At 44.1% G+C, this 27445-nt stretch overlaps 6 non-coding genes across 6 annotated transcripts; all 6 read left to right on the top strand.

The window, feature by feature from the left end:
• The first annotated feature begins 3832 nt into the window (after positions 1–3832).
• On the top strand, positions 3833–3905 carry trnar-ucg (transfer RNA arginine (anticodon UCG)). Its single transcript has one exon. It is a non-coding gene; the product is annotated as a tRNA-Arg (tRNA).
• A 1437-nt stretch (positions 3906–5342) lies between these two features.
• On the top strand, positions 5343–5424 carry trnas-aga (transfer RNA serine (anticodon AGA)). Its single transcript has one exon. It is a non-coding gene; the product is annotated as a tRNA-Ser (tRNA).
• A 2129-nt stretch (positions 5425–7553) lies between these two features.
• On the top strand, positions 7554–7626 carry trnar-ucg (transfer RNA arginine (anticodon UCG)). The gene has a single exon. It is a non-coding gene; the product is annotated as a tRNA-Arg (tRNA).
• Positions 7627–9063: 1437 nt separating this feature from the next.
• On the top strand, positions 9064–9145 carry trnas-aga (transfer RNA serine (anticodon AGA)). Its single transcript has one exon. It is a non-coding gene; the product is annotated as a tRNA-Ser (tRNA).
• A 2129-nt stretch (positions 9146–11274) lies between these two features.
• trnar-ucg (transfer RNA arginine (anticodon UCG)) lies at positions 11275–11347 on the top strand. Its single transcript has one exon. It is a non-coding gene; the product is annotated as a tRNA-Arg (tRNA).
• Positions 11348–14996: 3649 nt separating this feature from the next.
• On the top strand, positions 14997–15069 carry trnar-ucu (transfer RNA arginine (anticodon UCU)). Its single transcript has one exon. It is a non-coding gene; the product is annotated as a tRNA-Arg (tRNA).
• The last annotated feature ends 12376 nt before the right edge of the window (positions 15070–27445 follow it).

The raw sequence follows: 27445 nt of genomic DNA, 5'->3' as shown, positions 1-27445 counted from the left end.
GATGGAGTCATCAGCGCATTGTTGACCTAATTTCTTCACGAGTGCAATTGGTAAACTTCATTTTTCATGGATTATTGCTGTTCCGTTTTGTTTTATGTTTGTTGAGCACTTCCTGTGACTTGGCAATGCACTAAATCTCCAGTATGTCCGGAATTGCCTCGCTGCCGTTTCTCTGAGCAGTTCATGACATAATCGGCTTGCACTGCAACAAAAGCAGCATGCATGCTTCGGTGTGCCTGGCAATTGTCCACACTTTCTGTTTTGCTTCTGTTCCACATGAAGAGTTGTCAGTTTCTGGATTCGTTGGAGAGCTGACGGGGCTAACATTATCCGTGCGGTATTATTCTTCAGCCAAACTCTTTGATGGCAAAACTGGGAAGGTGCCAAACGAACGGTCATTGGCAGCAAAAGTCCGGAAAGACCCTCATTGCTGGGTCAACTTGTCCCATCCACCTTTCAGAAATATAGGCAAACGCGCTGACTGCGTAACAAACAGAGTGCATGTTTTTTTTTCCAAATGGTGCATTAAAACTGGTGTCAGCTGCGGGAGCAGAACAAAGATGCCGAGCACGGAAAAAGACCCTACTATCGAACCCGTCCCTGCTGAAACGATAACCGAAATTAATTGAACCATATTTGCCAAAATGTGTTCCTTATCTCTCCGAACGCTTCCTGTCTATATACCCATTCGGATGCCATTGAATTTGCCTTAAATGTGGCAAATCATTCTGCACACACAAAAATGTCTGAGTGAACTCGCTGAGTTTCTGCATGACACCATGATCAAACTTTGGGCCAAAGTTGGAAACTGCGACTAGAAAAATGGCTCTCTGATTAGCCGCAATGCACAAAGGGCGGAATGGCCTTTTCCCACTTTGTGAACCTTCGAAGACAAGTTGAAAATAATCTGCAACGAAAATGTTCTTGTGAGGATTTACTTGTGAGGATTCGGTACTCTCAGCACCGTGGCCCGGATCGTATTACCGCTCATGGAATGGTTGTATTGTTCAGCAAACATATCGGTGTACCAGTACTTCTGCCGATTTTCCGATGCTGGCAGGTCATTGGTTTTGTCCAAAACATTATGAAGGTTAACATAAAACAAATAGCTGCAGGTGCTGGAAATCTGAGACAAAAACGAAAATTGTTTGCGGAACGCAGCAAGACTGGCAACAGAAACGTCGACTTTCCTGCTCCTCGGATGCTGCCTGACCTGCTGTGCTTTTCCAGCATCACTTCAGGTCCAAGAATGCTCAGATCATTGCTTACCTCTGCTGGTCATGTTAGCAAAGAGGTCTAGCAAATTGCCAAGTGTGATTTTCCTTTCAATAAATATTTTGACTCAGTTTGCCTGCAAATATCTTTTCCTACCTTTGTGCTTTTCTTCTTTTACATTGGTGTCTCGCAACTTACAAATGACTGCAAAGGTATGAAAAGAGATGGAAGCATTTCGCTCATCAAGTCAACGGTAGCTTTCAATGAGATCACGGCTGATTTGGTCAATGCTCAACCGCTCTGAGCTGTCTGTTGTCATGGCCGAGGGGTGAAGGCGATGGATCAGAAATCCATTGGAGTTTCCCCACGCGGATTTGGTCAATGCTCAACCGACCTGAGCTGTCTGTAGTCATGGCCGAGTGGTTAAGGCGATGGATTTTGAAATCGATTGGAGTATCCCCCCGTCGGTTCGAATCCTGCTGACTATGTTATGAATGCTTTCCTGCTGGTGCAATTTTCGCTCAAAGTTCAGAAAAACTATTTTGTGAACCAGGCCGGTAATTTGATTAGACTTGGGAAACTCGAGTTCTACATCAGAAATGTTCCATATTTAAAACATTATCTCTGTTTCTCTTTCCAGATACACTGCTCGACACATCGGGTTTTGCAGCTGTTATTGAACATCCTGAGCAGAAGTGCTGCTTTTCATTAGATTCCTTTCATCCCTGTCCACTGTTCTCTGACTCGGGTCAGTGGCAACACTTCCTCCTGCTCGTCAAAGTGCTCATTCCCCACCGCTCCCTCTCCCATCATTAGAAACAACCGCAGGAAATCGCCACTTAACCATCTTTGTTCCAAAGTGAAACTCATCAGCCTCGGGAATCTCTCCACCAAACGGGACTTCTCATCCCTGGACATGGTGCAAGCCAGAGGATTGTGGAGAGATACTGTGAAAATATTGTCAGTTGGCAGTTGAAAAAATGTTTAGGAAGCAAACCATATAATTTAGGCTCCAGCTTTGTAAATCTTGAGAAACTCTTTGGGAAATGGAATCAGAGGAGAATGAAGAAGTGTGAACTGTCGGACCGAGTAGAGGACGGGACATTGACTCTGATGTTCTCGGGACAGGAACTGATCTGAGACATTGAAATCATTCTCGCTCACGTACGTGAGGAATGCAAACTTCATCTGGACTCTGGGACAATGAAAAACTCTGGAACACTCAAGACAATATCCAAATATTTACTGGGATCACTACAGTACGAGTACTATAGATGAGTCATTTTTTGCCCAGTGTGTGCAGGAGGGCTTCCTGACACAGTACGTACACATGCCTTCAAGGGACGAAGCCACTTTCGATTTAGTACTGGGTAACGAGCCTGGCCAGGTTTTAGATTCGGAAGTAGGTGAGCACTTTGGAGACAGCGATCCCAATTCTCTCAGGTTTACTTTCGTGATTGAAAGGGATAGGTGTACTCCACGGAGCAAGAGTTTCAGCTGGTGGAAGGGAAATTACGATGCAATGAGGTAAGATTTAGGAAGCGTAGAATGGGGTAGGAAACTGCAGGGGGTGAGCACATTAAAATGTGGAGCTTATTCAAGGAAAAGCTCCTGTGTGTCCTAGATAAGTATGTACCTGTCAGGCAGGGAGGAAGATATAGAACGCGTGAGCCGTGGTTTACTAAGGAAGTGGAATCCCTGGTCAAGAAGAACAAGAAGTCTTATGTTAGGACAAAATGTGAAAACTCAGTTAGAGCGCTCGAGGGTTCCGACGATATCAGGAGAGACCTAAAAAGAGAGCTGAGAAGAGCCAGGAGGAGTCATGAGAAGTTGTTGGCAGATAGGATCAGGGTTAACCCTAAGGCTTTCCATAGGTATGTCAGGAATAAAAGAATGACGAGAGTTAAATTTGTGACAATCAAGGATAATAGTGGGAAGTTGTGTGTGGAGTCAGAGGAGATAGGGGAAGCACTAAATAAATATTTTTCGACAGTGTTCGCTATAGAAAATGAAAATGTTGGCGAGGAAGATACAGAGCTACTTGCGTCTAGACGAGAAGAGATTGAGGTTCACAAGAAAGAGATATTAGTTATACTGCAGAGTGTGAAAATAGATAAGTCTGCTGGGCCGGATGGGAGCGATCTGATTTTGTTGAGTAAATGCACTGCAGGAAGGTACAAATCAAGCTGATGCTTACAACGGCTCGTTTTGAGCCGCTAATTTCAGTGAAGTGGCAGCGCCAATAAAAGGTGTCACGCATCTCGTCTAATTCCACATCCTGAGCTCGAAATGACCAGAGGTTTCTCGCCGAGTTTCTGCAGGGTCTTGTTTGGACGACACCATGACACTTTTTCACTGGAGTGGATCATGAAATCGCGTCGTGACTGTGAATAAAACGATGGAAACTTCCAGCAGAGAAGGAGGCGACCCTGAAGCAGGCAGCTGAGGACAAATGTCTCTCCTTTGCCAGTGAAAGGCACTGCTTCACAAATTGGAAACTTCGAAGTGAAGCAATGTTGGTGATTATCTTCGGTGCTTGTTCACCTTTTTAATTCTGATTCCGTGAAAGTCCATGGCATTACATATCGACATTCTGCCAAGTGCAGGTTTGTCTCTTGGGCCAGTGGCGTAATGGATAACGCGTCTGACTTCGGATCAGAAGATTGTAAGTTCGAGTCCTACCTGGCTCGAGGGGGGATGTTTCGCTTTAACCGTGGTATACGTTGACGCTCCCCTGTAAAGTTCTCTCGGGACATCTCCTCTGTGCTTCCGCATGTAAAGCTTGCATTTGTCCTATTGTCCATTTCAAATTCCAGCTCTCCACAACGGACACCTCCGTCAGTTTGGCGGTATCTTCTGGTGTGTCTCCCTCTGTGGGTGAAAATGAGCATGAGTTCCTCAAAAGAGTTACAATTCGTTATACTTCTGTCCCATTATTGTGCAATGTAAGAACATAGGATAACCTCATTGACATTTGACCTGGAAACATTAGAACACACGAGGCTTTGGGCCAAAGTTCGAAACTGCGACTGGAATACATGGCTCTCTGATTAGCCGCAATGCACACGGGCGGAATGGCCTTTTCCCACTTTGTAAATTTTCGAAGACAATTTGAAAAAAATCTGCAACGAAAATGTTCAGACAGGGTGTTTTATTTACACCAAATACGATAGTATCTATCGCCTTGTCTTGTTATTTACTTGTGAGGATTCGGTACTCTCAGCACCGTGGCCCGGATCGTATTCCCGCTCATGGAATGGTTGTATTGTTCAGCAAACTTATCGGTGTACCAGTACTTCTGCCGATTTTCCGATGTTGGCAGGTCATTGGTTTTGTCCAAAACATTATGAAGGTTAACATAAAACAAATAGCTGCAGGTGCTGGAAATCTGAGCCAAAAACGAAAATTGTTTGTGCAGCGGAGCATGACTGGCAACAGAAACGTCGACTCTCCTGCTCCTCGGATGCAGCCTGACCTGCTGTGCTTTTCCAGCATCACTCTGATCTAAAGTCAGGTTTCCAGCATCTGCAGTCCTCACTTTTGCCTAGTTTCTTCAGTGTCTCTGGTTCCCAATTCAAGAAGTCCATCTCTAGCGGTTTCATGTTTGTACCTCCGTGCTGAGGAGTTGAAGAGTGAAGAAAAGTAACTCACCTCCTCCATCTCTGGGGTAATTAGGGACTGAAAATGAATCGTGTCACATTGAAATATATCTACATGCGAATTAATCTCTGTCTTTTATTGGGAACCATCTCTTTCATTGTAACCATCAGGAAAGATCATTTCGTTCGCCAGAAAAAGAAATGAATATGTCACTAACCTTTGTTTGCTTCAGGTCCGAGAATACTCAGATCAATAGCTCCCTTGCTTACTTCTGCTGGTCATGTTCGCAAAGAGATATGGCAAATTGCCAAGTGTGATTTTCCTTTCAATAAATAATTTTGACTCAGTTTGCCTGCAAATATCTTTTCCTACCTTTGTGCTTTTCTTCTTTTACATTGGTGTCTCGCAGCTTACAAATGACAGCAAAGGTATGAAAGGAGATGGGAGCATTTCGCTCATCAAGTCAACGGTAGCTTTCAATGAGATCACGGCTGATTAGGTCAATGCTCAACGCACCTGAGCCGTCTGTAGTCATGGCCGAGCGGTTAAGGCGATGGATTAGAAATCCATTGGGGTTTCCCCACGTAGGTTCGAATCCTGCTGACTACGTTATGAATGCTTTCCTGCTGGTACAATTTTCGCTCAAAGTTCAGAAAAACTATTTTGTGAACCAGGCCGGTAATTTGATTAGACTTGGGAAACTCGAGTTCTACATCAGAAATGTTCCATATTTAAAACATTATCTCTGTTTCTCTTTCCAGATACACTGCTCGACACATCGGGTTTTGCAGCTGTTATTGAACATCCTGAGCAGAAGTGCTGCTTTTCATTAGATTCCTTTCATCCCTGTCCACTGTTCTCTGACTCGGGTCAGTGGCAACACTTCCTCCTGCTCGTCAAAGTGCTCATTCCCCACCGCTCCCTCTCCCATCATTAGAAACAACCGCAGGAAATCGCCACTTAACCATCTTTGTTCCAAAGTGAAACTCATCAGCCTCGGGAATCTCTCCACCAAACGGGACTTCTCATCCCTGGACATGGTGCAAGCCAGAGGATTGTGGAGAGATACTGTGAAAATATTGTCAGTTGGCAGTTGAAAAAATGTTTAGGAAGCAAACCATATAATTTAGGCTCCAGCTTTGTAAATCTTGAGAAACTCTTTGGGAAATGGAATCAGAGGAGAATGAAGAAGTGTGAACTGTCGGACCGAGTAGAGGACGGGACATTGACTCTGATGTTCTCGGGACAGGAACTGATCTGAGACATTGAAATCATTCTCGCTCACGTACGTGAGGAATGCAAACTTTATCTGGACTCTGGGACAATGAAAAACTCTGGAACACTCAAGACAATATCCAAATATTTACTGGGATCACTACAGTACGAGTACTATAGATGAGTCATTTTTTGCCCAGTGTGTGCAGGAGGGCTTCCTGACACAGTACGTACACATGCCTTCAAGGGACGAAGCCACTTTCGATTTAGTACTGGGTAACGAGCCTGGCCAGGTTTTAGATTCGGAAGTAGGTGATCACTTTGGAGACAGCGATCCCAATTCTCTCAGGTTTACTTTCGTGATTGAAAGGGATAGGTGTACTCCACGGAGCAAGAGTTTCAGCTGGTGGAAGGGAAATTACGATGCAATGAGGTAAGATTTAGGAAGCGTAGAATGGGGTAGGAAACTGCAGGGGGTGAGCACATTAAAATGTGGAGCTTATTCAAGGAAAAGCTCCTGTGTGTCCTAGATAAGTATGTACCTGTCAGGCAGGGAGGAAGGTATAGAACGCGTGAGCCGTGGTTTACTAAGGAAGTGGAATCCCTGGTCAAGAAGAACAAGAAGTCTTATGTTAGGACAAAATGTGAAAACTCAGTTAGAGCGCTCGAGGGTTCCGACGATATCAGGAGAGACCTAAAAAGAGAGCTGAGAAGAGCCAGGAGGAGTCATGAGAAGTTGTTGGCAGATAGGATCAGGGTTAACCCTAAGGCTTTCCATAGGTATGTCAGGAATAAAAGAATGACGAGAGTTAAATTTGTGACAATCAAGGATAATAGTGGGAAGTTGTGTGTGGAGTCAGAGGAGATAGGGGAAGCACTAAATAAATATTTTTCGACAGTGTTCGCTATAGAAAATGAAAATGTTGGCGAGGAAGATACAGAGCTACTTGCGTCTAGACGAGAAGAGATTGATGTTCACAAGAAAGAGATATTAGAAATACTGCAGAGTGTGAAAATAGATAAGTCAGCTGGGCCGGATGGGAGCGATCTGATTTTGTTGAGTAAATGCACTGCAGGAAGGTACAAATCAAGCTGATGCTTACAACGGCTCGTTTTGAGCCGCTAATTTCAGTGAAGTGGCAGCGCCAATAAAAGGTGTCACGCATCTCGTCTAATTCCACATCCTGAGCTCGAAATGACCAGAGGTTTCTCGCCGAGTTTCTGCAGGGTCTTGTTTGGACGACACCATGACACTTTTTCACTGGAGTGGATCATGAAATCGCGTCGTGACTGTGAATAAAACGATGGAAACTTCCAGCAGAGAAGGAGGCGACCCTGAAGCAGGCAGCTGAGGACAAATGTCTCTCCTTTGCCAGTGAAAGGCACTGCTTCACAAATTGGAAACTTCGAAGTGAAGCAATGTTGGTGATTATCTTCGGTGCTTGTTCACCTTTTTAATTCTGATTCCGTGAAAGTCCATGGCATTACATATCGACATTCTGCCAAGTGCAGGTTTGTCTCTTGGGCCAGTGGCGTAATGGATAACGCGTCTGACTTCGGATCAGAAGATTGTAAGTTCGAGTCCTACCTGGCTCGAGGGGGGATGTTTCACTTTAACCGTGGTATACGTTGACGCTCCCCTGTAAAGTTCTCTCGGGACATCTCCTCTGTGCTTCCGCATGTAAAGCTTGCATTTGTCCTATTGTCCATTTCAAATTCCAGCTCTCCACAACGGACACCTCCGTCAGTTTGGCGGTATCTTCTGGTGTGTCTCCCTCTGTGGGTGAAAATGAGCATGAGTTCCTCAAAAGAGTTACAATTCGTAAAACTTCTGTCCCATTATTGTGCAATGTAAGAACATAGGATAACCTCATTGACATTTGACCTGGAAACATTAGAACACACGAGGCTTTGGGCCAAAGTTCGAAACTGCGACTGGAATACATGGCTCTCTGATTAGCCGCAATGCACACGGGCGGAATGGCCTTTTCCCACTTTGTAAATTTTCGAAGACAATTTGAAAAAAATCTGCAACGAAAATGTTCAGACAGGGTGTTTTATTTACACCAAATACGATAGTATCTATCGCCTTGTCTTGTTATTTACTTGTGAGGATTCGGTACTCTCAGCACCGTGGCCCGGATCGTATTCCCGCTCATGGAATGGTTGTATTGTTCAGCAAACTTATCGGTGTACCAGTACTTCTGCCGATTTTCCGATGTTGGCAGGTCATTGGTTTTGTCCAAAACATTATGAAGGTTAACATAAAACAAATAGCTGCAGGTGCTGGAAATCTGAGCCAAAAACGAAAATTGTTTGTGCAGCGGAGCATGACTGGCAACAGAAACGTCGACTCTCCTGCTCCTCGGATGCAGCCTGACCTGCTGTGCTTTTCCAGCATCACTCTGATCTAAAGTCAGGTTTCCAGCATCTGCAGTCCTCACTTTTGCCTAGTTTCTTCAGTGTCTCTGGTTCCCAATTCAAGAAGTCCATCTCTAGCGGTTTCATGTTTGTACCTCCGTGCTGAGGAGTTGAAGAGTGAAGAAAAGTAACTCACCTCCTCCATCTCTGGGGTAATTAGGGACTGAAAATGAATCGTGTCACATTGAAATATATCTACATGCGAATTAATCTCTGTCTTTTATTGGGAACTATCTCTTTCATTGTAACCATCAGGAAAGATCATTTCGTTCGCCAGAAAAAGAAATGAATATGTCACTAACCTTTGTTTGCTTCAGGTCCGAGAATACTCAGATCAATAGCTCCCTTGCTTACTTCTGCTGGTCATGTTCGCAAAGAGATATGGCAAATTGCCAAGTGTGATTTTCCTTTCAATAAATAATTTTGACTCAGTTTGCCTGCAAATATCTTTTCCTACCTTTGTGCTTTTCTTCTTTTACATTGGTGTCTCGCAGCTTACAAATGACAGCAAAGGTATGAAAGGAGATGGGAGCATTTCGCTCATCAAGTCAACGGTAGCTTTCAATGAGATCACGGCTGATTAGGTCAATGCTCAACGCACCTGAGCCGTCTGTAGTCATGGCCGAGTGGTTAAGGCGATGGATTAGAAATCCATTGGGGTTTCCCCACGTAGGTTCGAATCCTGCTGACTACGTTATGAATGCTTTCCTGCTGGTACAATTTTCGCTCAAAGTTCAGAAAAACTATTTTGTGAACCAGGCCGGTAATTTGATTAGACTTGGGAAACTCGAGTTCTACATCAGAAATGTTCCATATTTAAAACATTATCTCTGTTTCTCTTTCCAGATACACTGCTCGACACATCGGGTTTTGCAGCTGTTATTGAACATCCTGAGCAGAAGTGCTGCTTTTCATTAGATTCCTTTCATCCCTGTCCACTGTTCTCTGACTCGGGTCAGTGGCAACACTTCCTCCTGCTCGTCAAAGTGCTCATTCCCCACCGCTCCCTCTCCCATCATTAGAAACAACCGCAGGAAATCGCCACTTAACCATCTTTGTTCCAAAGTGAAACTCATCAGCCTCGGGAATCTCTCCACCAAACGGGACTTCTCATCCCTGGACATGGTGCAAGCCAGAGGATTGTGGAGAGATACTGTGAAAATATTGTCAGTTGGCAGTTGAAAAAATGTTTAGGAAGCAAACCATATAATTTAGGCTCCAGCTTTGTAAATCTTGAGAAACTCTTTGGGAAATGGAATCAGAGGAGAATGAAGAAGTGTGAACTGTCGGACCGAGTAGAGGACGGGACATTGACTCTGATGTTCTCGGGACAGGAACTGATCTGAGACATTGAAATCATTCTCGCTCACGTACGTGAGGAATGCAAACTTCATCTGGCCTCTGGGACAATGAAAAACTCTGGAACACTCAAGACAATATCCAAATATTTACTGGGATCACTACAGTACGAGTACTATAGATGAGTCATTTTTTGCCCAGTGTGTGCAGGAGGGCTTCCTGACACAGTACGTACACATGCCTTCAAGGGACGAAGCCACTTTCGATTTAGTACTGGGTAACGAGCCTGGCCAGGTTTTAGATTCGGAAGTAGGTGAGCACTTTGGAGACAGCGATCCCAATTCTCTCAGGTTTACTTTCGTGATTGAAAGGGATAGGTGTACTCCACGGAGCAAGAGTTTCAGCTGGTGGAAGGGAAATTACGATGCAATGAGGTAAGATTTAGGAAGCGTAGAATGGGGTAGGAAACTGCAGGGGGTGAGCACATTAAAATGTGGAGCTTATTCAAGGAAAAGCTCCTGTGTGTCCTAGATAAGTATGTACCTGTCAGGCAGGGAGGAAGATATAGAACGCGTGAGCCGTGGTTTACTAAGGAAGTGGAATCCCTGGTCAAGAAGAACAAGAAGTCTTATGTTAGGACAAAATGTGAAAACTCAGTTAGAGCGCTCGAGGGTTCCGACGATATCAGGAGAGACCTAAAAAGAGAGCTGAGAAGAGCCAGGAGGAGTCATGAGAAGTTGTTGCCAGATAGGATCAGGGTTAACCCTAAGGCTTTCCATAGGTATGTCAGGAATAAAAGAATGACGAGAGTTAAATTTGTGACAATCAAGGATAATAGTGGGAAGTTGTGTGTGGAGTCAGAGGAGATAGGGGAAGCACTAAATAAATATTTTTCGACAGTGTTCGCTATAGAAAATGAAAATGTTGGCGAGGAAGATACAGAGCTACTTGCGTCTAGACGAGAAGAGATTGAGGTTCACAAGAAAGAGATATTAGAAATACTGCAGAGTGTGAAAATAGATAAGTCAGCTGGGCCGGATGGGAGCGATCTGATTTTGTTGAGTAAATGCACTGCAGGAAGGTACAAATCAAGCTGATGCTTACAACGGCTCGTTTTGAGCCGCTAATTTCAGTGAAGTGGCAGCGCCAATAAAAGGTGTCACGCATCTCGTCTAATTCCACATCCTGAGCTCGAAATGACCAGAGGTTTCTCGCCGAGTTTCTGCAGGGTCTTGTTTGGACGACACCATGACACTTTTTCACTGGAGTGGATCATGAAATCGCGTCGTGACTGTGAATAAAACGATGGAAACTTCCAGCAGAGAAGGAGGCGACCCTGAAGCAGGCAGCTGAGGACAAATGTCTCTCCTTTGCCAGTGAAAGGCACTGCTTCACAAATTGGAAACTTCGAAGTGAAGCAATGTTGGTGATTATCTTCGGTGCTTGTTCACCTTTTTAATTCTGATTCCGTGAAAGTCCATGGCATTACATATCGACATTCTGCCAAGTGCAGGTTTGTCTCTTGGGCCAGTGGCGTAATGGATAACGCGTCTGACTTCGGATCAGAAGATTGTAAGTTCGAGTCCTACCTGGCTCGAGGGGGAATGTTTTGCTTTAACCGTGGTATACGTTGACGCTCCCCTGTAAAGTTCTCTCGGGACATCTCCTCTGTGCTTCCGCATGTAAAGCTTGCATTTGTCCTATTGTCCATTTCAAATTCCAGCTCTCCACAACGGACACCTCCGTCAGTTTGGCGGTATCTTCTGGTGTGTCTCCCTCTGTGGGTGAAAATGAGCATGAGTTCCTCAAAAGAGTTACAATTCGTAAAACTTCTGTCCCATTATTGTGCAATGTAAGAACATAGGATAACCTCATTGACATTTGACCTGGAAACATTAGAACACACGAGGCTTTGGGCCAAAGTTCGAAACTGCGACTGGAATACATGGCTCTCTGATTAGCCGCAATGCACACGGGCGGAATGGCCTTTTCCCACTTTGTAAATTTTCGAAGACAATTTGAAAAAAATCTGCAACGAAAATGTTCAGACAGGGTGTTTTATTTACACCAAATACGATAGTATCTATCGCCTTGTCTTGTTATTTACTTGTGAGGATTCGGTACTCTCAGCACCGTGGCCCGGATCGTATTCCCGCTCATGGAATGGTTGTATTGTTCAGCAAACTTATCGGTGTACCAGTACTTCTGCCGATTTTCCGATGTTGGCAGGTCATTGGTTTTGTCCAAAACATTATGAAGGTTAACATAAAAGAAATAGCTGCAGGTGCTGGAAATCTGAGCCAAAAACGAAAATTGTTTGTGCAGCGGAGCATGACTGGCAACAGAAACGTCGACTCTCCTGCTCCTCGGATGCAGCCTGACCTGCTGTGCTTTTCCAGCATCACTCTGATCTAAAGTCAGGTTTCCAGCATCTGCAGTCCTCACTTTTGCCTAGTTTCTTCAGTGTCTCTGGTTCCCAATTCAAGAAGTCCATCTCTAGCGGTTTCATGTTTGTACCTCCGTGCTGAGGAGTTGAAGAGTGAAGAAAAGTAACTCACCTCCTCCATCTCTGGGGTAATTAGGGACTGAAAATGAATCGTGTCACATTGAAATATATCTACATGCGAATTAATCTCTGTCTTTTATTGGGAACCATCTCTTTCATTGTAACCATCAGGAAAGATCATTTCGTTCGCCAGAAAAAGAAATGAATATGTCACTAACCTTTGTTTGCTTCAGGTCCGAGAATACTCAGATCAATAGCTCCCTTGCTTACTTCTGCTGGTCATGTTCGCAAAGAGATATGGCAAATTGCCAAGTGTGATTTTCCTTTCAATAAATAATTTTGACTCAGTTTGCCTGCAAATATCTTTTCCTACCTTTGTGCTTTTCTTCTTTTACATTGGTGTCTCGCAGCTTACAAATGACAGCAAAGGTATGAAAGGAGATGGGAGCATTTCGCTCATCAAGTCAACGGTAACTTTCAATGAGATCACGGCTGATTAGGTCAATGCTCAACGCACCTGTGCCGTCTGTAGTCATGGCCGAGTGGTTAAGGCGATGGATTAGAAATCCATTGGGGTTTCCCCACGTAAGTTCGAATCCTGCTAACTACGTTATGAATGCTTTCCTGCTGGTACAATTTTCGCTCAAAGTTCAGAAAAACTATTTTGTGAACCAGGCCGGTAATTTGATTAGACTTGGGAAACTCGAGTTCTACATCAGAAATGTTCCATATTTAAAACATTATCTCTGTTTCTCTTTCCAGATACACTGCTCGACACATCGGGTTTCTGCAGTTGTTATTGAACATCCTGAGCAGAAGTGCTGCTTTTCATTAGATTCCTTTCATCCCTGTCCACTGTTCTCTGACTCGGGTCAGTGGCAACACTTCCTCCTGCTCGTCAAAGTGCTCATTCCCCACCGCTCCCTCTCCCATCATTAGAAACAACCGCAGGAAATCGCCACTTAACCATCTTTGTTCCAAAGTGAAACTCATCAGCCTCGGGAATCTCTCCACCAAACGGGACTTCTCATCCCTGGACATGGTGCAAGCCAGAGGATTGTGAAGAGATACTGTGAAAATATTGTCAGTTGGCAGTTGAAAAAATGTTTAGGAAGCAAACCATATAATTTAGGCTCCAGCTTTGTAAATCTTGAGAAACACTTTGGGAAATGGAATCAGAGGAGAATGAAGAAGTGTGAACTGTCGGACCGAGTAGAGGACGGGACATTGACTCTGATGTTCTCGGGACAGGAACTGATCTGAGACATTGAAATCATTCTCGCTCACGTACGTGAGGAATGCAAACTTCATCTGGACTCTGGGACAATGAAAAACTCTGGAACACTCAAGACAATATCCAAATATTTACTGGGATCACTACAGTACGAGTACTATAGATGAGTCATTTTTTGCCCAGTGTGTGCAGGAGGGCTTCCTGACACAGTACGTACACATGCCTTCAAGGGACGAAGCCACTTTCGATTTAGTACTGGGTAACGAGCCTGGCCAGGTTTTAGATTCGGAAGTAGGTGAGCACTTTGGAGACAGCGATCCCAATTCTCTCAGGTTTACTTTCGTGATTGAAAGGGATAGGTGTACTCCACGGAGCAAGAGTTTCAGCTGATGGAAGGGAAATTACGATGCAATGAGGTAAGATTTAGGAAGCGTAGAATGGGGTAGGAAACTGCAGGGGGTGAGCACATTAAAATGTGGAGCTTATTCAAGGAAAAGCTCCTGTGTGTCCTAGATAAGTATGTACCTGTCAGGCAGGGAGGAAGATATAGAACGCGTGAGCCGTGGTTTACTAAGGAAGTGGAATCCCTGGTCAAGAAGAACAAGAAGTCTTATGTTAGGACAAAATGTGAAAACTCAGTTAGAGCGCTCGAGGGTTCCGACGATATCAGGAGAGACCTAAAAAGAGAGCTGAGAAGAGCCAGGAGGAGTCATGAGAAGTTGTTGGCAGATAGGATCAGGTTTAACCCTAAGGCTTTCCATAGGTATGTCAGGAATAAAAGAATGACGAGAGTTAAATTTGTGACAATCAAGGATAATAGTGGGAAGTTGTGTGTGGAGTCAGAGGAGATAGGGGAAGCACTAAATAAATATTTTTCGACAGTGTTCGCTTTAGAAAATGAAAATGTTGGCGAGGAAGATACAGAGCTACTTGCGTCTAGACGAGAAGAGATTGAGGTTCACAAGAAAGAGATATTAGAAATACTGCAGAGTGTGAAAATAGATAAGTCAGCTGGGCCGGATGGGAGCGATCTGATTTTGTTTAGTAAATGCAATGCAGGAAGGTACAAATCAAGCTGATGCTTACAACGGCTCGTTTTGAGCCGCTACTTTCAGTGAAGTGGCAGCGCCAATAAAAGGTGTCACGCATCTCGTCTAATTCCACATCCTGAGCTCGAAATGACCAGAGGTTTCTCGCCGAGTTTCTGCAGGGTCTTGTTTGGACTACACCATGACACTTTTTCACTGGAGTGGATCATGAAATCGCGTCGTGACAGTGAATAAAACGATGGAAACTTCCAGCAGAGAAGGAGGCGACCCTGAAGCAGGCAGCTGAGGACAAATGTCTCTCCTTTGCCAGTGAAAGGCACTGCTTCACAAATTGGAAACTTCGAAGTGAAGCAATGTTGGTGATTATCTTCGGTGCTTGTTCACCTTTTTAATTCTGATTCCGTGAAAGTCCATGGCATTACATATCGACATTCTGCCACGTGCAGGTTTGTCTCTTGGGCCAGTGGCGTAATGGATAACGCGTCTGACTTCTGATCAGAAGATTGTAGGTTCGAGTCCTACCTGGCTCGATGGGGGATGTTTCCCTTTAACCGTGGTGTACGTTGACGCTCCCCTGTAAAGTTCTCTCGGGACATCTCCTCTGTGCTTCCGCATGTAAAGCTTGCATTTGTCCTATCGTCCATTTCAAATTCCAGCTCTCCACAACGGACACCTCCGTCAGTTTGGCGGTATCTTCTGGTGTGTCTCCCTGTGTGGGTGAAAATGAGCATGAGTTCCTCAAAAGAGTTACAATTCGTTATACTTCTGTCCCATTATTATGCAATGTAAGAACATAGGATAACCTCATTGAGATTTGACCTGGAAACATTAGAACACACGAGGCTTTGGGCCAAAGTTCGAAACTGCGACTGGAATACATGGCTCTCTGATTAGCCGCAATGCACACGGGCGGAATGGCCTTTTCCCACTTTGTAAATCTTCGAAGACAATTTGAAAAAAATCTGCAACGAAAATGTTCAGACAGGTTGTTTTATTTACACCAAATACGATAGTATCTATCGCCTTGTCTTGTTATTTACTTGTGAGGATTCGGTACTCTCAGCACCGTGGCCCGGATCGTATTCCCGCTCATGGAATGGTTGTATTGTTCAGCAAACTTATCGGTGTACCAGTACTTCTGCCGATTTTCCGATGTTGGCAGGTCATTGGTTTTGTCCAAAACATTATGAAGGTTAACATAAAAGAAATAGCTGCAGGTGCTGGAAATCTGAGCCAAAAACGAAAATTGTTTGTGCAGCGGAGCATGACTGGCAACAGAAACGTCGACTCTCCTGCTCCTCGGATGCAGCCTGACCTGCTGTGCTTTTCCAGCATCACTCTGATCTAAAGTCAGGTTTCCAGCATCTGCAGTCCTCACTTTTGCCTAGTTTCTTCAGTGTCTCTGGTTCCCAATTCAAGAAGTCTATCTCTAGCGGTTTCATGTTTGTACCTCCGTGCTGAGGAGTTGAAGAGTGAAGAAAAGTAACTCACCTCCTCCATCTCTGGGGTAATTAGGGACTGAAAATGAATCGTGTCACATTGAAATATATCTACATGCGAATTAATCTCTGTCTTTTATTGGGAACCATCTCTTTCATTGTAACCATCAGGAAAGATCATTTCGTTCGCCAGAAAAAGAAATGAATATGTCACTAACCTTTGTTTGCTTCAGGTCCGAGAATACTCAGATCAATAGCTCCCTTGCTTACCTCTGCTGGTCATGTTCGCAAAGAGATATGGCAAATTGCCAAGTGTGATTTTCCTTTCAATAAATAATTTTGACTCAGTTTGCCTGCAAATATCTTTTCCTACCTTTGTGCTTTTCTTCTTTTACATTGGTGTCTCGCAGCTTACAAATGACAGCAAAGGTATGAAAGGAGATGGGAGCATTTCGCTCATCAAGTCAACGGTAGCTTTCAATGAGATCACGGCTGATTAGGTCAATGCTCAACGCACCTGAGCCGTCTGTAGTCATGGCCGAGTGGTTAAGGCGATGGATTAGAAATCCATTGGGAGTTTCCTCACGTAGGTTCGAGTCCTGCTAACTACGTTATGAATGCTTTCCTGCTGGTACAGTTTTCGCTCAAAGTTCAGAAAAACTATTTTGTGAACCAGGCCGGTAATTTGATTAGACTTGGGAAACTCGAGTTCTACATCAGAAATGTTCCATATTTAAAACATTATCTCTGTTTCTCTTTCCAGATACACTGCTCGACACATCGGGTTTCTGCAGTTGTTATTGAACATCCTGAGCAGAAGTGCTGCTTTTCATTAGATTCCTTTCATCCCTGTCCACTGTTCTCTGACTCGGGTCAGTGGCAACACTTCCTCCTGCTCGTCAAAGTGCTCATTCCCCACCGCTCCCTCTCCCATCATTAGAAACAACCGCAGGAAATCGCCACTTAACCATCTTTGTTCCAAAGTGAAACTCATCAGCCTCGGGAATCTCTCCACCAAACGGGACTTCTCATCCCTGGACATGGTGCAAGCCAGAGGATTGTGAAGAGATACTGTGAAAATATTGTCAGTTGGCAGTTGAAAAAATGTTTAGGAAGCAAACCATATAATTTAGGCTCCAGCTTTGTAAATCTTGAGAAACTCTTTGGGAAATGGAATCAGAGGAGAATGAAGAAGTGTGAACTGTCGGACCGAGTAGAGGACGGGACATTGACTCTGATGTTCTCGGGACAGGAACTGATCTGAGACATTGAAATCATTCTCGCTCACGTACGTGAGGAATGCAAACTTCATCTGGACTCTGGGACAATGAAAAACTCTGGAACACTCAAGACAATATCCAAATATTTACTGGGATCACTACAGTACGAGTACTATAGATGAGTCATTTTTTGCCCAGTGTGTGCAGGAGGGCTTCCTGACACAGTACGTACACATGCCTTCAAGGGACGAAGCCACTTTCGATTTAGTACTGGGTAACGAGCCTGGCCAGGTTTTAGATTCGGAAGTAGGTGAGCACTTTGGAGACAGCGATCCCAATTCTCTCAGGTTTACTTTCGTGATTGAAAGGGATAGGTGTACTCCACGGAGCAAGAGTTTCAGCTGGTGGAAGGGAAATTACGATGCAATGAGGTAAGGTTTAGGAAGCGTAGAATGGGGTAGGAAACTGCAGGGGGTGAGCACATTAAAATGTGGAGCTTATTCAAGGAAAAGCTCCTGTGTGTCCTAGATAAGTATGTACCTGTCAGGCAGGGAGGAAGATATAGAACGCGTGAGCCGTGGTTTACTAAGGAAGTGGAATCCCTGGTCAAGAAGAACAAGAAGTCTTATGTTAGGACAAAATGTGAAAACTCAGTTAGAGCGCTCGAGGGTTCCGACGATATCAGGAGAGACCTAAAAAGAGAGCTGAGAAGAGCCAGGAGGAGTCATGAGAAGTTGTTGGCAGATAGGATCAAAGTTAACCCTAAGGCTTTCCATAGGTATGTCAGGAATAAAAGAATGACGAGAGTTAAATTTGTGACAATCAAGGATAATAGTGGGAAGTTGTGTGTGGAGTCAGAGGAGATAGGGGAAGCACTAAATAAATATTTTTCGACAGTGTTCGCTATAGAAAATGAAAATGTTGGCGAGGAAGATACAGAGCTACTTGCGTCTAGACGAGAAGAGATTGAGGTTCACAAGAAAGAGATATTAGAAATACTGCAGAGTGTGAAAATAGATAAGTCAGCTGGGCCGGATGGGAGCGATCTGATTTTGTTGAGTAAATGCAATGCAGGAAGGTACAAATCAAGCTGATGCTTACAACGGCTCGTTTTGAGCCGCTAATTTCAGTGAAGTGGCAGCGCCAATAAAAGGTGTCACGCATCTCGTCTAATTCCACATCCTGAGCTCGAAATGACCAGAGGTTTCTCGCCGAGTTTCTGCAGGGTCTTGTTTGGACGACACCATGACACTTTTTCACTGGAGTGGATCATGAAATCGCGTCGTGACTGTGAATAAAACGATGGAAACTTCCAGCAGAGAAGGAGGCGACCCTGAAGCAGGCAGCTGAGGACAAATGTCTCTCCTTTGCCAGTGAAAGGCACTGCTTCACAAATTGGAAACTTCGAAGTGAAGCAATGTTGGTGATTATCTTCGGTGCTTGTTCACCTTTTTAATTCTGATTCCGTGAAAGTCCATGGCATTACATATCGACATTCTGCCAAGTACAGCTTTGTCTCTTTTGCCAGTGGCGTAATGGATAACGCGTCTGACTTCGGATCAGAAGATTGTACGTTCATGTCCTACCTGGCTCGAGGGGGGATATTTCGCTTTAACCGTGGTATACGTTGACGCTCCCCTTGTAAAGTTCTCTCGGGACATCTCCTCTGTGCTTCCGCATGTAAAGCTTGCATTTGTCCTATTGTCCATTTCAAATTCCAGCTCTCCACAACGGACACCTCCGTCAGTTTGGCGGTATCTTCTGGTGTGTCTCCCTCTGTGGGTGAAAATGAGCATGAGTTCCTCAAAAGAGTTACAATTCGTTATACTTCTGTCCCATTATTGTGCAATGTAAGAACATAGGATAACCTCATTGACATTTGACCTGGAAACATTAGAACACACGAGGCTTTGGGCCAAAGTTCGAAACTGCGACTGGAATACATGGCTCTCTGATTAGCCGCAATGCACACGGGCGGAATGGCCTTTTCCCACTTTGTAAATCTTCGAAGACAATTTGAAAAAAAATCTGCAACGAAAATGTTCAGACAGGGTGTTTTATTTACACCAAATACGATAGTATCTATCGCCTTGTCTTGTTATTTACTTGTGAGGATTCGGTACTCTCAGCACCGTGGCCCGGATCGTATTCCCGCTCATGGAATGGTTGTATTGTTCAGCAAACTTATCGGTGTACCAGTACTTCTGCCGATTTTCCGATGTTGGCAGGTCATTGGTTTTGTCCAAAACATTATGAAGGTTAACATAAAAGAAATAGCTGCAGGTGCTGGAAATCTGAGCCAAAAACGAAAATTGTTTGTGCAGCGGAGCATGACTGGCAACAGAAACGTCGACTCTCCTGCTCCTCGGATGCAGCCTGACCTGCTGTGCTTTTCCAGCATCACTCTGATCTAAAGTCAGGTTTCCAGCATCTGCAGTCCTCACTTTTGCCTAGTTTCTTCAGTGTCTCTGGTTCCCAATTCAAGAAGTCCATCTCTAGCGGTTTCATGTTTGTACCTCCGTGCTGAGGAGTTGAAGAGTGAAGAAAAGTAACTCACCTCCTCCATCTCTGGGGTAATTAGGGACTGAAAATGAATCGTGTCACATTGAAATATATCTACATGCGAATTAATCTCTGTCTTTTATTGGGAACCATCTCTTTCATTGTAACCATCAGGAAAGATCATTTCGTTCGCCAGAAAAAGAAATGAATGTGTCACTAACCTTTGTTTGCTTCAGGTCCGAGAATACTCAAATCAATATCTCCCTTGCTTACTTCTGCTGGTCATGTTCGCAAAGAGATATGGCAAATTGCCAAGTGTGATTTTCCTTTCCTTTCAATAAATAATTTTGACTCAGTTTGCCTGCAAATATCTTTTCCTACCTTTGTGCTTTTCTTCTTTTACATTGGTGCCTCGCACCTTACAAATGACAGCAAAGGTATGAAAGGAGAGGAAGATACTGAGATACTTGCGTCCAGAGTACTAGAGATTGAGGTTCACAAGGATTAGGTGATAGAAATACTGCAGAATGTGATAACAGACAAGTCCCCTGGGGATGGGATCTGTCCTCGTATCCTCTGGGAAGCAAGGGAAGAGATTGATGAGCATTTGGCATCGATCGTCAAATCATCGTTATCTACACGAATAGTGCCTGTGCAATGGATCATAGCATACGTTGTTCCCGTGTTCAAAAAGTGTCGTAGAGACAACCCTGCTAATTACAGACCAGTGAGTCTCACTGCAGTTGTTAGTAACGTGTTGGAAAAGGTTATTATAGATAGGATTTATGACCATCTAGAAAAGAAAAATCTGATCAGGGACAGTCAGCACGGTTTTGTGATGGGTAGGCCTTGCCTAACGAATCTTATTGACTTTTTTGACAAAGTGACCAAACAGGGAGATGACAGTAAACCGGTTGATGTGGTGGATATGGGTTTCAGCAAGTTGTTCGATAAGGTTCCCCACAATAGGCTATTATAAAAAATGCGATGGAATGGAATTGTGGGAGAGATGGCAGCTTTGATCATTAATTGGCTTGCCAATAGAAAACATTGTTATAGTTGATGGAACATGTTCTTCTTGATGTCCAGGTACTGGCGACGTACCACAAGGGTCGGTGTTAGGTCCACTGCTGTTACATGAGGTCTAACCTTGCCAATCAGTCTCCCATGGGGAACATTGTTGAACGCCTTACTGAAGTCCATATAGATCACATTTACTGCTTCGTCCTCATCAATCTTCTTTGTTACTTCAAAAAATTCATTTAAGTTTGTGAGACATGACTTCCCACGCACAAAGCCATGTTAACTGTCCCGAATCAATCCTTGTCTTTCCAAATACATGTACATTCTGTTCCTCAGGATTCCGTCCAACAATTAGAGCATTCTTGGCAGATGCAGTTTCATGTCGGGAATGCGAGTTCATATACTTTGTTGGGAAGAATCAAAAGACACGCTACTATTAAAATCGATAGAAACGCAAAAGATGTGCAGTGCAGAGGAGTCTCAGTGTTCTAAAACATGAAACGAACAAAGGTTCATCACATATTTATTTCTTGCTGCCAAAAGAAAGCCTTTTCTGATGCTCACAATTAAAGAGATGGTTTTCAAGAATATAGGGAAATTAAGTCACCAGTAGAGTAATCAATTACCAAGATATCCCTCGTGATGTTTTATGGGACATGTGGGATTTTTTTGATTATTGTTCTCCAAACGTTTTTACAATGGAACCGAGAGTTTTAGATGGGAAGTTAAGATCACGCATGACTATTGCCATTTTCGTCACTCACACACAATATTTTTTCCTTGTACGATTTATTTCGCTTTGTGGTTACTGCGAGTGGGCTTGTAAACTACACATGCTTGTGAGTTCATTTCTCACTGTTCCTCAACTCCAGCCAAACAGACTTTACGTCCTTATTTACTGAATCGAGGTAATCTCTAACCATTGCATAAATGTCATTTAAACTTCGATATTTCACAGGCCTCTGTATATCATCTTACAATATTAATTGATCCTTTACTGTATTGCAGTTGCGCAAAAGAAGAGAAAAATTGAAGAGAGAATGGTGGACCTCCGCTTCACACACCCGTTATTGAAGCGAAAATGCAGATTACTGCCCATAATGCGATCGTGGAATCATGTGCCAAACCCTCAGGAATCACAGAATAAGTGTAGTGCCACAGGGCATGTCAGGGACAGCACCAGAAAGACAACAGAAATGCTGCTCTGAGCTCCTATTTTGGATATATTTCTCAATGAGCAATAGAGTGTTACATGTGTTCCATCAGGAGTTACCTCACACAAGGAAGTAACCAGTGCTTCAGACGGTCATATCATCCGAGTTCCAAGCCTTGGAATCAGAGACATTCAATATTCTGTGCATAACTGCAAGGAACAGCTGTCCGAGGTGTTTACAGTCCAGGAGAAATTATGAATGCAGCTCTCTAGTTGTCAGCCTCTTTCTCCTATGTCGTGTTTCGTGCAGTCCCTGCGGGGAATGTCGTCAACCACGTTTGACCTGCACATGATGCGGATTGGGCCTTGTTTTCTCGTGAGTTGTTGTCTGAGTGAGGCTCTCGGTTTCTGTGCTGTCATAAGTCCGAGTGTTCGGAGGAGTCTGGATATCGTTTTCCAGAATTTGTTTTTAATACAGGGAAGCATGATTTAAAAATTACCTCAAAGCATATCCTCGTTGCGAACTTTGTGTGCCATGCATTTGCGAATGAAAGTGTGTGGATATTGGTTCTTGGCAAAGAATTTGTGTGGGCGTCAGTCCAGCAGTCCCTAGTAGCAATACGTACAAACGGCAAGGGCCACACATTCGACTAGAATAGTACAACAATAATCGGACAGGGCAAGCAGAAGACAGCCAGACAATTCCTGGAAGCAGGGCACTCATCCACGGATTCCATCCGTTGGACCCAATCTGCAACCCCAACAAACGGAAGCAGCAGGAATGAAACCAAATGAATTCGTACTAAAACATGAGAGCAGCGCTTCACATGAACCTCTGTAGCGCTGAGAATGTCACCCAGACAGGCGAGGAAAAGTCTGCAAACCATCTTCCTCGCGTCACCGAACTTTTCAACAAGAACTCCAGAAGCATCCGAACTTCACATCTTTCTGCTCCAAAACACTCCGCTTTTCCACAACAGAGAATTGCACACTCAACTACCGCGTGTAAGATGAGAATATCGGCCCCTACACTACCAAGGGCGGCAGTAAGAGCGAGGGGAAACAGCTGCCACTGTCATTCCACAGCTACAAACGCTCTCTTTGAAAGGTACATTTTCGTATGAATATCGGGGCAGCAGTAGAATATGGGAACTAAACAGCCCGCGCTGTGTATTCATATTCTGGACAATGTGAGTTGTTCACAGTTTTCCCTGAAAGTGAGTGGACGTCGTTATTTCACCGCAGTTGTGAAGCCAGATCCTGCACTAAATCTGCTCCCTCGTTTTTTGTTGTTGTGGCTAAAAGTTGGGCAATCGCAACGTAAAACTTTGTTATATTTCTCTCATTTCCTTCATTACTGTCCTGGTGAGGGAGCCTGGAGATTGGCTCGCTCGATCAGATGGAGGCATCAGCGCATTGTTGACCTAATTTAATCGAGAATATAATTGGTAATATTCACTTTGTATGGTACATTTTTCTGTTATGTTTTATGTTACTTGAGCTCTTTCTGTTACTTGGCAATGCACTAAATCTCCAGAATGTCGGCAAGCTCCGTTTGGAATTGTTTCGGTGCTATTTGTGTGAACAGTTCTTGACATACACGTCTCGCACTGCCTCACAGACAGAAGTAATGAGTTTGTGTGTCTGATAATGACTCTGCCTTTTGCGTTTTGCACCTTGTCCACGTTCAGAGCTGTCAGTTTTTGGATTCACTGGAGAGTTGAGGGGATAACACGATTTCTGAGGTTTTTTTTAGTCAACGAGATTATTTGATGGAGAACTTGGGAATGTATCAAGGAGAATGGTCATTGTCTGTAAATGTCTGGAAAACATTCCTCTCTGTGTCATTTCAAAACATTACGCCTCAAGAAAAAATAAAATTCAAACACGCTGACTTAGTAACAAACAGCATGCGTTTTTGCAAGTGGTCTATTGAAACTGTTGTCAGGTACTGGAGTGTCACAGAATTGCCTTCTTCTCCAACTTGCACCTGCTGAACAGATGACCGTAACTAATCTGAACATATTTGCCAATATTTGTCCCTTATCTCTCCGAACACTTCCTGTCTGTATACCCATTTAGATGCCACTAAATGTGGCAATTTATTCCACACGCACAAAAATGTCTCCCTTTCAAATTGTACTGCTCTCACATAAAACCTATGCTATCTCGCTTTAAACTCACGTGACCTCTGAAAAATTGTAGATTGACGATGTTCTCTGCTCGTCTACCTCATTATTTTGTAAACTTTTCCAAGGACATCCCTCAGGCCTGAAGCTCCGGGGAAAACTATCGAAGAATATTCAGCTTCTCACTAATGTCCACACCGTACAAACCTTTCAAATTGTTGTAAATATTTTTTTTTAATTATGCGAAGGTATTCATAGAAAGTGCCAGGGGAAATTGCCTGAAGTGAAGCGATGCTGAAACATTAGTCTTGACAGGTTTGGCGCTTAGTTATCGTCAGGGAGCGTCGCCGAGTGGTTTAATGTAGGTAAAAACAATGAATGCAGATACTGGAGACCAGATTGAGGATTAGTGGTGCTGAAGAGCCCTGTATTCCTGATGAAGGGCTTTTGCCTGAAACATCGATTTTACTGCTCCTCGGATGCTGCCTGAACTGCTGTGCTCTTCCAGCACCACTAATCCAGAGAGGTTTAATGTGCTGGGTTTCGGGTCCAGTCTCTATTGCGTCGTGGGTTTGAAACCAAACTTTGCAATAGAACAACTGCAGGCAGCTTCTTATGACAGAACTACACAGGTCCTGATGTTGCTTTATGGGTGTGTTTGTTACTCCTCGAGTCTCTCACCCTCTCTGCGATAAACACGGGAACATGAGCAACTGATTCTTAAAATAATGAGAACGACTGCTGTTCACTTCCTCTCGAGCACTGTGCGTTTGGATGTGTAGACGCACAATTTTGCTGCCAGTTGCTGTGTCTCAAATGGTCAGAGCATTTGGCTGAAATGTTGGTTGTCCAAGCCCAAAAAGAGCACAGAGCCTCAAATATTTCATATCAAGTATTGTGACCGACCATATACTGACAATACAACCACGGGAACTCATCCATAATTGACCCTGAGTCCACAGTGAGTGAGACGGTCACGTGCAGCAGAATGTGACCCCACTCTCTACAAACCCCTGCTGCCACTAGAAAGGGGCCACTGCAGTTTCCATCAGCGGCTTCCTGCCCAGCCCTGGGACACACCTAATGGAAACTCCTTCCTCAGGAACGGCTGTTACCGTGTGAAAGGGTAAAAAATTCGAATTCAAATTGGAAATGGCTTCAGAAGATTGTTCCTGTTTTTAAAACATTTTATAATCAGAATTACTCTCTCGAATATTAGAAGTGGTAAACTTTGTAGGCAGGTAGAACAAAGAAAGTGTTGAATTGTGAGGACTCTGTCTCTTCAGCAGATGGGATTCCCTACACTCTAATCAGAAACGATTTGTTTTCCTGAGGTATTTTCCCGATTGACTGGCAGTCTACCAGAGTGTCTGGGAATCAGTTCGGCGACCTAAGGATCAGGGTCAAAATATTAGCAGAGAATCGTAAATCCCGGGGCAAGGCCTAAATGGATTGTAATAGTCTGAAGGAATAAATCTGTGATTTGAAAGACTTGAATAATGTTATTTGAAATGGGGAGGAATGAACGAGATTTTTGAAAATTGCCGTGTCAGCTGAATTAAACTCAGTATGAAATCATAAATTAACCAACACCAATCCTGTCCTGGTTCGCTCAGTCGGTAGAGCTTGAGACCTTTCATCTCAATGATGTGGGGTCGAGACCCACGCAGGGAGCTGTTGTTTGCTAATCGGTTTGCCGCTCTCCATTAATGTTGCAAGAGCGAATTCGCTCGCTGAGGCAGGTTTTGTTGACACATTTTTCCCTCCGTTTTTGATCATCTCTTGATTTCTGAGTGAAAACTGTCTCCACTGTACTGCAGGTGCAAGAGACAAGGTTACCAGTTCAGCCGAATATGCTATAAACGATGTCCCTTCCAAAACGTGAGTTACCATTTCAAACGTGCCCCAACCAAAATGTCCAGAGACGTCGAATGCGAATGGCCACATGACAGTGACAGCTGCATGTCAAATGGTGCTGCTGAATTAACTGAATGAGAATGCTCTGATGGAAACCGAATGGAACTCTCCCTGAAATTTTCCCAATTCACTCGGTACATGATGCTGTTGTGTACCAATATGGGTTTACGTCATGAACAGCTTGTTGTCAGTAACAGAGGTGGGGGTGATGCAGGATAGTGAGGTTTCCGTGTGGGTCAGAAGTGATTTGTTCGAACAGGGAATTCAAACGTCCACAGAGCAGACATAGCTGATTGGTCCAGGATCACACTTCTCCCTTCTGTTTCAGTACCAACAAAATAAATTGCGGGAAAATCTCAGCAGGTCTGGTAGAATCTTGGAATGGAAAACCGAGTTAAATCTTCAAGCCCAGTGACACTTATTTCTCCATGTCCATCTCCGTCTACCTTTTTTATTGAATATCTCCTGACTCTCAACTTTATACTCAGTTTCTCTTTTATTACTCCGTCTCCAAACATTCTCCCAGTCTCAAAATTTAATAGCAGATCTGTTCCACCTCTCACCTCACCGAGTTATGAGAGGAGGACTTCGAAATGCACGATTAACTCTGTTTCTATTTCCTTAGATACTGGATGGCCAGAGACCAGAAGGCATCGGAGGACAGTTAGAGCTTTCAGCCCATCTGGTCTGCCCACCATTCGGTCATGACTCATATCGTTCCCAAACCAATTTTCAGCCTTCTATCTGTGACACTTAGCTCCCCTGAATTTAGGATCCAGTCTTTTTCCCAGAGTGTGAATGAAACCATCCCAACCATCTCCACATCTGCTGGCAGCTGTTGCACCGTATCTGTGTGTGATCGAGCTCAATTTCAGTCCCACACAGCAAACACGTCTGTTCTGAGCAATGCAATCCCCGCTGCATGACAGATCGATCGGGTCTCTGACCCCACGGTTTTTCTGCGAGGCAGTAGTTAGCTCCTTCACCACCCACGGCAAGGACCGGTGCTTCAAAATGTGGGGACAAAGAACGAAAGGCACAAGAGTTTGTACAGGTTCGGTCGAAAGGGTTATTGTCAACTTCAGTGGAGTCCCTGCTTCAGAGTCTGGGTTTGAATCGCCCAGGCCTGGATAAAATTCCAAGTCAGGAAATGAAGATTTATTTCTCTTCTTGTGGCTAATCTGAATGAAAACCATTTTCTGCTTCCACAGAGAGCACAGACCCGATTCTGCCAGAAGGAATCCAGTGATTGATTGCATCCAACTGGAATCATAGAGTCATAGAGATGTACTGCAGGGAAACAGACCCTTCGTTTAAACCTGCCCATGGTGACCGGAAATCCCAACCCAATTTGGTCCCTCTTGCCAGCACACGGCCCATATCCCTCCAAACCCTTCCTACTCATATACCATTTCAAATGACTCTTAAATGTTGCAATTGTACGAGCCTCCACCACATCCTCTGGCAGCCATGGCAGCACATACACGAATAAATTGTCACTGCAAATCCCCTCTAAGGATCTC

The sequence above is a fragment of the Chiloscyllium plagiosum genome, unplaced genomic scaffold (genome assembly GCF_037043375.1).
Source record: "Chiloscyllium plagiosum isolate Xiang-an unplaced genomic scaffold, Cpla_swu_hap1 HiC_scaffold_40, whole genome shotgun sequence".
NCBI lineage: Eukaryota > Metazoa > Chordata > Chondrichthyes > Orectolobiformes > Hemiscylliidae > Chiloscyllium > Chiloscyllium plagiosum.
This window is presented reverse-complemented; position numbering and strand designations above follow the sequence as displayed.